We start from the raw sequence: 10,777 nt of genomic DNA on the forward strand, positions 1-10,777 counted from the left end.
CGTTTGTCTCACTGATTTTGATCGATATTGCCGGGATCCGACATTACATTAAAGCTGCAAGCAGTTTTAAATGACTTTTATTCCTTTAAAAATGTTATTTTGTGCAGGGACTGTTCTAAGCACGGGAAACACGCGCCACTTTACAGGCATACTATAGACACTCCCCAGGTATGATATTTAAAGGAATATTTCACTTTTTTTTTTACTTTAAGCATCATTAAAATCACTGCTCCCCAAAAAACGGCCGTTTTTAAAACTTTTTTTTGCATTGATACATGTCCCCTGGGGCAGGACCCGGTTCCCCAAACCCTTTTTAGGACAATAACTTGCATATTAGCCTTTAAAATTATCACTTTTGATTTTGAACGTTCGAGTCCCATAGACTTTAATTGGGTTCTAAAGTTTGCGCGAACTTTCGGTCCGTTCGCAGGTTCTGGTGCGAACCGAACCGGGGGGGTTTCGGCTCATCCCTACTCGCGATCGTCTCACGGAGAGGAAGAATGGGGAAATGCTGATGTAAACAAGCATTTCCCCGTTCTGCCTAGTGACAGGACACTGATCACCGCTCCCTGTAATCGGGAACGGTGATCAGTGTCATGTCACACATAGCCCATCCCCCCCACAGTTAGAATCACTACCTAGGACACACTTAACCCCTACAGTGCTCACTGCCAGTCACATTTACACAGTAATCAATGCATTTTTAATCGGACTGATCGCTTTATAAATGTGAATGGTCCCAAAATAGCTCCAAAAGTGTCCAATCTGTCCACCATAATGTCGCAGTCACGATAAAATGATATAGCAAAAAGTAAAAAATAATGTTTTTTTTTCAAAATTGTCGCTATTTTTTTGTTTATAGCGCAAAAAATAAAAAACCGCAGAGGTGATCAAATACCACCAAAAGAAATCTCTATTTGTGGGGAAAAAAGGACGTCAATTTTTTTTGGGAGCCATGACGCACGACCGCGCAATTGTCAGTTAAAGCGACGCAGTGCTGAATCGCAAAAAGTACTCTGGTCTTTTGCCAGCCAAATGGTCCGGGGCTGAAGTGGTTAATCTGACAGCAAATGGGAAGTCACTAATACTGCTGTGGAGCATAGCACCGCCTACTGTATATAGTTGATGCTGCTATATTATGATACAGTGCTCTGAGCGGTAAGGCCTGGTTCACATCTATGCAGGTTGCAGTTTTCACACCCCAGGTGCATTTTGCATTTTTCAATACACGTTTTAGATATATTGAAGTCTATGGAACCAAAAGCCATAAAAAGACCCTGGCACTTTCCATAAAATATACAGAGATGAACTACACATCCATAGGAAACAATGTTAAATGGACTATACTGTGTTTCTGCAAAACTGAAAACGCGGTTAAAAATAGCATGGGTGTGAACCAGTGAACTAAAATCACTAGATAATGGAAATCGTTTGGGTTAGCTTGGCCAAACAAGCCATTTAAAATGACAGGAGAAATAGAATTCAGCTTTAGTTACTTAAAAGAAAAAACATAAAGTAGCCAAAGTGAACAGAAAGGAAATTTGATAGGATGGCTCATTTGTATTTTGATGGTATAAAAAAAAACCTTCTTAAAAGGACATTGAGTGCTTTGAGTGGTTTCATGTAGATAAATGGTCTGTGATCTGACTGAAAAGCATTTCCTTCATATTAGACTTTAAAATTCATCATTACAAGTGGCGTGCTTTTGAACATAAAAAATATACTTCCAGTTTTTGTTTGCTAGTCCCAACTAGGGATGGGCCAAAGGGACCCCTGTTCCGTTCGCACCAGAACTTTCGAACACCGCAAAAGTTCGGACCTGAATAACAAACCCCATTAAAGTCAATGGGACCCGAACGTCAAAAATCAAACATGCCCATTTTAAAGGCTTATATGCAAGTAATTGGGCATACAATGGTTATAGGGGTCTGGGTCCTGCCCTGGGGGACATGTATCAATAAAAACAAAGTTTGTGAAAAATAGTCATTTTTAAATGAGCAGTGATTTTTTGATTTTTAAAGTGAAAGCATAAAAATGAAAAATTCCTTCCAATATAGTGCCTGGGAGGTCCCCTTAGTCAACCTGTAAAGTGGCAGATCTGTACCATGTCTAGAATCTGCTGCAGCAATAATTGCATTTATAAAGCCAAAAAAAAATGAAAGCTGCCTTTATTTCACTCAGCAACAGCTGGGGAGCCAGTGTGTATGATGAGGCCACAATGTAGTGCACTGGGAAGAAGATTCAAAATTTTTTGGTTACATTCTGGTGTCACTTTGACTTTGGATAGAAGTAACGGGTGGGTCGCCTTCCCACCGGGACCCTATAGAGGTAATCTTGATGAAAGCAAGAATTGGCCTTGCTGTAAAAAATTGCAATGATATGCACCTGTCAAACAGGTGCTGAAAAATTTGTCTTTGGGTGTTAATTGTGCCCATGAAACCTATACCAAAAACATTCTTCAAGATTAAATGATTGAACACCCTCAAAGCTAGGCAGCCTCGAATTCCTGCAGAGATTCCACATCCCAAAAAGACTTAATCAGTGACATCGGCATCAGGGGCTTCATAGCTGGTAATCCAGGACTGATTCATTTTTATAAAAGTCAAGGGGTCCACAGAGTCTGTGGACAGACGCGTTCTACGATCAGTAAAGAAACCTCCTGCAGCACTGAATGCCTGTTCTGAAAGCACGCTGGATGTAGGGCAGCCCAACAACTCAGTAGCATACTGGGCAAGTTCTGGCCAGTGGTCTATTCTCATGATCCAGTAAGTCAGTGGATCGTCAGCTGGAAAGCTCTCCATCTCTGTTTTGGCCCCAAGGTAGTAATCGTCCACCATGTGATGCAGACGGTGCCGATGGGATGTGAAAGCTGACAGCCCTGGGTGGGGAAAATTCCGAAATGCCTCACTTAGGCGGACGCCATCTCCAACGCTCTTCTCTTGACCAATAGAAGACTCAAAACAAATTTTCCACGACACTGTAACCTACTGGAGTTAGGAAAAACGTTCAATAAAATCCTCAAGAGATTTTATCTTCTGCAATCTCTGTAGGGACGGGATGAGTTCTGAGACCTTCCCCATATAACGGTGGTCAAGGAGGGTTGCCAGCCAGTAAGCAGTAATCATCCTTCTCCTTTATGCCGCGTATTCTTGGGTCCTTTCGCAGCCTTTGAAGCATGAGGTTGCCCATGCGTCTCAAATTTGCCGAGGCTTGAGAAGCAGACTCCTCAGGGTAACTCAGGATGACAGCATCTGGAACTTCCTCCTCCCAGCCACGTACTACTCCCAAGGATCCTGGGATTGGAAAGCCATCGCTTACAGATTGATGCATGTCTTCCTCTTCTTCGAAGCCTATGAAAGTGCCAGAATCCTCCTCCTCATTCTCATCCTCCTCCCCTCTCTTCTCCAGTGTGTTCTGTGACATAGGAATGAGGGTGTCTGGATAAAGTGGGCCATGAGGAAAGGAAGTCCTCCTCTTCCTCCTGCTGCTCTGCCTCCAGTGCCCTGTTCATAATGCCACGCAGAATCTGCTCCAGCGGGAACACAACAGGGATTGTGTCACTGATGCATGCACTGTCACCTACTCGTTGACGGCCCTCTGTTGCATGTATAGCCGCTGCAGCATTGACAAAGTAGAGTTCCACCTGATGGGCATGTCACAAATCAGGCGGTTTACGGGCAGGTGGATTTCCTGCTGAATTTCAGCCAACCGAGCACTGGCTGTGTATGACCGCCTGAAATGGCTACAGACTCTTCTGGCCAGCTTTAGCACATCTTACAACCCTGGGTACATATTTAGGAAACGCTGCACCACCAAATTGAGGACATGTGCCAGGCATGGCACATGTGTCAACTTTCCCTGTCTAATGCCCTGTACACACGGCCGGACTTTCAGACGGAATATATGCGATCGGAGCTTGTTGTCGGAAATTCCGACCGTGTGTGGGCTCCATCAGATTTTTTCCATTGGAATTTCCGACACACAAAGTAAATTCCGACCGTGAGTGCACAATTCCGACGCACAAAGTGCCACGCATGCTCAGAATAAATTCCGAGACGGAACTGCTCGGTCTGGTAAAATTAGCGCTCGTAATGGATATAGCACTTTCGTCAAGCTGCAATGTTTTAAATTGTTTAATGCAGCGCACTCTCTTCTTCTTTATAATGCTAGAAGAATGAAGTTGTTTTGCTGCTCATATTGATGAAGTCACGTGTGGTGTGACGTCACGCGTAGGGACGGGACAGGCTGCATACACTGATAGAGGCTCACAAGCTCGCCGCTCGTCGGATCTAACCGCTGTTCATTTATTTTTAATGTGAGTACCTGGATTTTTTTTATAAAAATTACTATTTTACCAAATGGAATTTCACTATTGGGACCTTTCCTGTTTTATTACCTTATATACCACCTTGCACCACATCTGAGAGAACCATACCCTAGGATCTAGGACGGTGAGGGATGCGCTGGAGCCCCTAGGTGGATGTCCCAAAAGCCTTTTGGTCAATTGCTTTTGCCCTATTACCCTAAGGTAAGGGGCCATTACCCACTTGTGTGTATGCACACGAAGATGCACCTGATGTTATTCACCCTGAGCACTCTAATTGCAACGCTTGCATGCTAGGACGTTGCTGTCACATAGTTTATTTATATAAGGACTTTTTCTGTGAAGCACTTTATTTCCTCATTCTAGGACATTTAAGTTGTCACATATTTCATTTATATAAGAATTTTCTTGGTGAAGCACTTTATTTCCTCATTTTGGGATATTTATATTGTATCTACTTGGATGGACTTTTACACATTTTGTCATTTTATGCGAAGTACAATATACTGACCCTCCCGGTACTTATAGTGTATAGATTTTGTATATACCACTGTACACTGTGCACATTGTATGCACATTGCACACTGTCACAATTTTTGTTGAGTTACGTTTGCACATAGTTAAAAATCACCATTTTATTTTACCTGCACTGTATTAAGGATTGCTTTGTCACTGGCTTTGAGTCAACTATATGTTTTGGTGATATAATTTTTCAATATGTGTGTTTTTATGAAGATGCTCTCACGCCTATGATATATCTTTTTACACTTTGGTTAATGTCACACATCACCCGAATTAGTCTACTCTCTGGTGATGTAAGATTTGAATATTATTCATGTCACACTGGTTTTAATACAGCACCACCTATTCATATACCTTATTTAAGGGAGTACAATCTGGGCCAGAAGTCCAAGAGATCATGAACAGCAGCAGATGACATGTATGTCCCCAGGCTGTGGTCATACAAGAGCCTGCATCTTTTGTCAGACCAGACTGAACCCAGGGCCATCACTTTCTTGTCTTCCTTCCACTCTTCCTTCCAGGCTGTGGCTGTGGTGTTGGAGGTGTGGCAGGAGGAGGAGGATGATGCAACTCACACAGGTGGGTATTGGGTGTGATTTGACCCCTCAACCCCTTATTTAATGTTTTATAAATGATTTCCTCACACATGAGGCTTTGCCCCTCCTGCATGTCCTGCAGTTTTGTGGCAGCCATGGAGGCAAAGGCCTCTTCATAAGTGGGGGTGGCTCTGAGGGACGCAGAAGCCTCCTGAATCAGCCTGAGCGCTGACTCCTCCACGTTACTCCCCTTCCTGGGTCTTTTGTTTGGAAGGCGGAGGGGAGGAACCTGTGATTGTGTGAGACACCTACTAGGCCTGGCCACCTCCTGGCTGCCACTTACCCCTGCCTCCTCCTGGCTGCAACTAACCCCTGCCTCCTCCTGGCTGTCATATTCCACAGCCTCCTCCTGGCTGAGGTCTTCCTGTGTATGAAAAAGGGACATAGTTTTAGTTTTTTCTTCATCAATCACACAATTTTCATCTCATGACTGTTGCAAATTCAATGTTAATAAATAGAAAAGACTATCGTTCTGAGCCCAGCTTTTTCATTCTTGTCGCAATTATTTTTGCCCACTACTGTCTAATGATATGTAAATGCCTTTATTAAATCAGCAATTAGTGATCAATAATAACATCTAGTAAACATCACTTATGTTTTGCCAAGAAATCTGTAGAACAATGCTATACCTGGCTCAAGCTGGGCTCCTCCACTTCTTCCTGGCTGGAAGTCCCAGGTTGGACATCAGAAGTCTCAGCTGGGGTGAAAGATAGGGTGGAAGGAAGAGTGGAGGGAAGGGTTGAGAGGGATTCCCTGACTTCAGTCTGGTCTGACAGAAATCGCAGTCTCTCATAGTACCACAGCCTGGGGACATAAACATCGTCTGCTGCAGCTCCTGATCTCTGGGAATCCTGGACCTTCTTGCGCTCCCTAAGATAAGTGCTCCTCAGGCCACAAATTTTGGCTTTTAAATAGGGGATGGTTGCCGTGGGAACCACCGGCTTCGCCAACTCCAGCAGTTTCTCCAGCGCTGCCTGCCTCTTTTGTTTATGATTATAATGCGGGTGTTTGACCTGCCACAGACAGGGCAGCTCCCTGTACTTGTCTATGAACAGGGGGAGGAAGTTGTGATCATTGAAGCCATCCATTTTCTCTGCAAGACACAACACAAGACAAACCCTAATGTCAGGCTAAACTCTCCTAATCTTGTCCCAACATAGGCCTCAATCTATAAGTAGTATAGGCCCAAGTTAAACTTGTACCGTCGTTATCACGATCGGCGCTTCTGATACTCCTTCCTCTGCTCACAGATCATACGTACGACGCACGCATGTTACGATTTATATACACTGCGCATGCATGAAACTCCGCCCGGCCCTGAAGTTCTTTCTAGTCTATTCCCCGCCCCTTCTCTTTCGGCGCAGTGGGGGAGAGCACATGGCGGAGAGAAAACAGGTGCATGATAATAGCAGCAATGAGAAGGAGGAGGAAAGCCCGAAGCCAGAAACGTCACGATCCCGGAGGAGATTTAAGGCCTCAAATATGGCCTTTGTTGAGATGGTGGACATATTGAAGAGGGTCGACTATGACGGGAAGTATGGACCTTACCCAAACCCAAATGTGAGAAAGGCCAAGATCATGGCTAAAGTTGTGAAAAGTCTACAGAAAATTTTGGGGTACGGCGATCCAAGGATCAACTGAGGAAACGGTGGACCTCAAATTAAGGGAGCACGATCAGTATAGAAGGATCAGGAGAGTGCTGCAAAAAAGTAGGTAGTTGTCCTGTGTTCCTATTCTTTCTTTTTATGACGTTCGTGCTGCTCCATGTGCTTTTCTTTACTGTTGTACATTTTAAAATTAATCGTTCGTAGGAAACATTGTTCGTTCGGCCACTAAAATACAATGTTTTTGCCAGATGCAGTTCAATACGTTTTTTCGGGCCTACTTCTCTTAATAAAAATGTGTTGTCTAGATGGGTTTGTAACTAGAATGAAATGCTAACTAGATTCTGTGTAAGGAGAGGACTCTCAGCAGCTGTTTACACATTGGACGCTGGAGCACTAGTGTGGGACAAAAGAACACCCTTTTTATTAGGGAGCCCACACAGGTGCTCCAGTGTATACTATAGGGGTGTCAGGTGCCAACAGACAATTGTACCCCACTTCCAAGCAATGTTTTATATTCCTATTTCTGCCATCAAATATCTGTGTGCTAAGTATACCTATTTTTGTTCACATAGGGGCGAAAAGACTCGGAAGAAAACACTCATCAGAGGAGACCATGGACCCCCCACCTCAGGAAGAAAGGGAAATCCCCCAAACCCAACCAGAGGAGGAGGAGGGAGACGTTGTAGGAATTGTCACCACAACAGGTGAGTGTCTGCGACCACAGCCTCAGGTAAGAGATGGATGCCTGCATATTTATAATACATGGTGTGTTTTTTTGTTTTTTTTGTAGGTGATCGGGATGTTGTGGAAGAGGAATGTCATTTCACCAGTGAAAGTGACCAGATCCTCATCGGGGAGATAATGGGGTGTAATAGAGATTTAGAAAACCTAAAGCAAAACATCAATGATGTTCAAAACAAAATGAAGAACATCATTGATGTTTTAGGGAGAATCTAAAACACCCAGAAATCCCTAAATTTCTTCTCTTTTTTGTGACCAAAATTTTTTACATATGTTAAAAGCCAAATTTAGAAGATGCACACAGTGTGTCAACATGTGCTATCTGCCTTCACGGGAGATCAATGTACGCATTTTGTGGGTGCAACCCCTTCCTCAATAATAAAGTACCTGAGATGAAGGGGTTGCACCCACAAAACACAGCCATTGATCCCCCATGATGGCAGCTAGCACATGTTGACATTAGACAATTTGTGTGCATCTTCTAAATTTGGCTTTTACAGGGGTGACATCACCCCATCTGCTGAACGCAATAACAAACACAGTTTGTATATACTCATGTCTGATATTGCCTTCACTTTATAAAAGTTGAACTTTGTAAGTTCCAGAGTTGTGTATTGTTTTAAACATGCTTTTTTTACTTTAAAAGGCAATTTCTACTTAATGTGACCTAAAAAAATTTTATACAACAAACATGTTGGTTTGTTCAAAAACCCTTTTAGAAACGCACATGTGATTGTGCTTTGATTAAAAAGATTGATAATCAACAATCTGTGGCTTCTTCTTTCAATGCTCAAAAGCAGTTTTTGTAGTAAAGTTGTTGTTTTCAGTGACAATGTGGGTTATTTACTAAAGGCAAATCCACTTTGCATTACAAGTGCAGTTTCAGTGCAGTCTCAAGTGCACTTGTAGTGCAAAGTGTATTTTCCTTTAGTAAATAACACCCAACAGTGCTCTCTAATTTTACACAATCATGCCATTTTCATGACTCCCCAAATTTCGGTCATGGTGTTGAAAATTATTAATATTTTTGTCAGTAATGCATTACATACATTAACAAAAAAAAAACAAGGTGTGTGTGTGTGTAGCAGACCCACAACATAATAATAATAGTTAGTCGAAGATAAGATTGTCACCTCATGTGTCAACGAAATTTTGTTTGCACTGTTGAAGAAAAAGGCCAAAAAATTAGAACATTAATAAAAGATGACCAAGGAGATAGCTAAAAGAAAGCCAAGCAGTAAATCAAAGCAAATATTTGTTCAGTTTCAAATATATTTTTATTTTAAAGACATCTCAGGGTTGGTTCATTAATATGAATTCTGGCCTCAGGCCCAACTGAGGCAGCATAGTTTAAAGAATTTCTCCTTAAAAAGTTGTGGAGAACACAGCAACAAAGGGTTGTGATTGAGTTTACATTCCGCCATGTGTATGGGTGTAAGAAATAGGCGGAACCGGCTCGCCATTATTCCAAACGTATTCTCCACCACTCTTCTGGCTCTGGCCAGCCGGAAATTAAAAACCCTCTGGTCCGGGGTGAGGGTCCTCATAGGGAATGGCCGCATAAGATGGTCCCCCAGCACAAACGCTTCATCCGCAACAAAGACGAATGGAAGTCCTTCTGCATTGTCTTCTGGAGGTGGCAAGCCCAAGCTGCCATTCTGGAGACGCCTGTAGAACTCGGTCTGGGTGATGACTCCACCATCCGACATCCAGCCATTCTTCCCCACGTCCACATACAGGAACTCGTAAGTAGCTGACACCACCGCCAACATCACAATACTATTGAACCCCTTGTAATTATAATAGTATGACCCCGAGTTGGGGGGTGGGACTATGTGGACCTGTTTCCCATCAATTGCCCCTACGCAGTTGGGAAAGTCCCAACGCTGGGCAAAGTGGGAGGCCACAGTCTGCCAGAAAAAATAGACCTCAATAGTGGGATTTTAAAGGCAATTGAAAAAACATTTTAGAAAAAATCTTTATAGAAGAATAGATAAAAAAGTTGAATTTATTTGTACAAGGTTAAAAGTTGATGATAATGAAAGACATACAAAAAACTGATAACAAAGGTAACATAATCAATGGTAATATTTAACAATTGTGGCAAAAACAGTCCGACACGTTTCGAAAATATGAATTATCATGCTCTTCATCAGGGACAATTTGCCATTTCTAAAATTGACAAAGTACAGGGTCAGTAAACAAGAAATTTCTTAACCAAAAAATTCATATGACCTGCGGGGCTGACAGGTTTATTTGGCCCCCAAAGGAGTATGACAAAACTTACATGTCAAAAAGAGTTACCGCACAACATCTGACATCCACACAGTCTGTATTTGCCTTTTCACATGCAAAGGAGCCCCCAGATATTATAACCTAATTAAGGTGCCAAAGAGGGAGTATAATTTGCAGCTTGGAGGAGCCCAAGATAGCAAAGGGGAGAATCTAAAAAGGGGAAAAATATACACCAATGATAAGACTGTCATTTAGAAAAATATATAAATAAATAATAATATTTTAATATATAATATAGGTTATTGGATCTATAATCAAAAAGATGGGGACATACCCACTACACACTCCTACAAATAAGGGGGGAAGGAGGTCGGTCAATCGGACTAAAAAATCCATATAACATAGGTATGGAGGGAGGTCAGAATAGCAAAATATAAAGTAATACAGAGGATAATGATTCCCCACAACTTACGATGCACGGATGCTCCAAAGGGGATGCTATTAAGCCACTCTGAGGGACTAGGAGGTCATCATCTGCAAAAACTGAGCAAAGGGGATGGTATCAATATTAATAATAATAATAAACATTGATTCAATGGGAGTCAATTAAAATCTGAAGCTCAAAAAGTGGGAAGAGGGACCGCACAATAAGCAGGGCAAAAACCTACTGCTAAAACAGAAGGATTGCAAAACCCAAAACATCCCATTCAATGGAGTAATAGGATCCAAAGCCATGACAGAGAGCAGATATT

The sequence above is a fragment of the Aquarana catesbeiana genome, linkage group LG04 (assembly GCF_042186555.1).
Source record: "Aquarana catesbeiana isolate 2022-GZ linkage group LG04, ASM4218655v1, whole genome shotgun sequence".
Taxonomy (NCBI): Eukaryota; Metazoa; Chordata; class Amphibia; order Anura; family Ranidae; genus Aquarana; species Aquarana catesbeiana.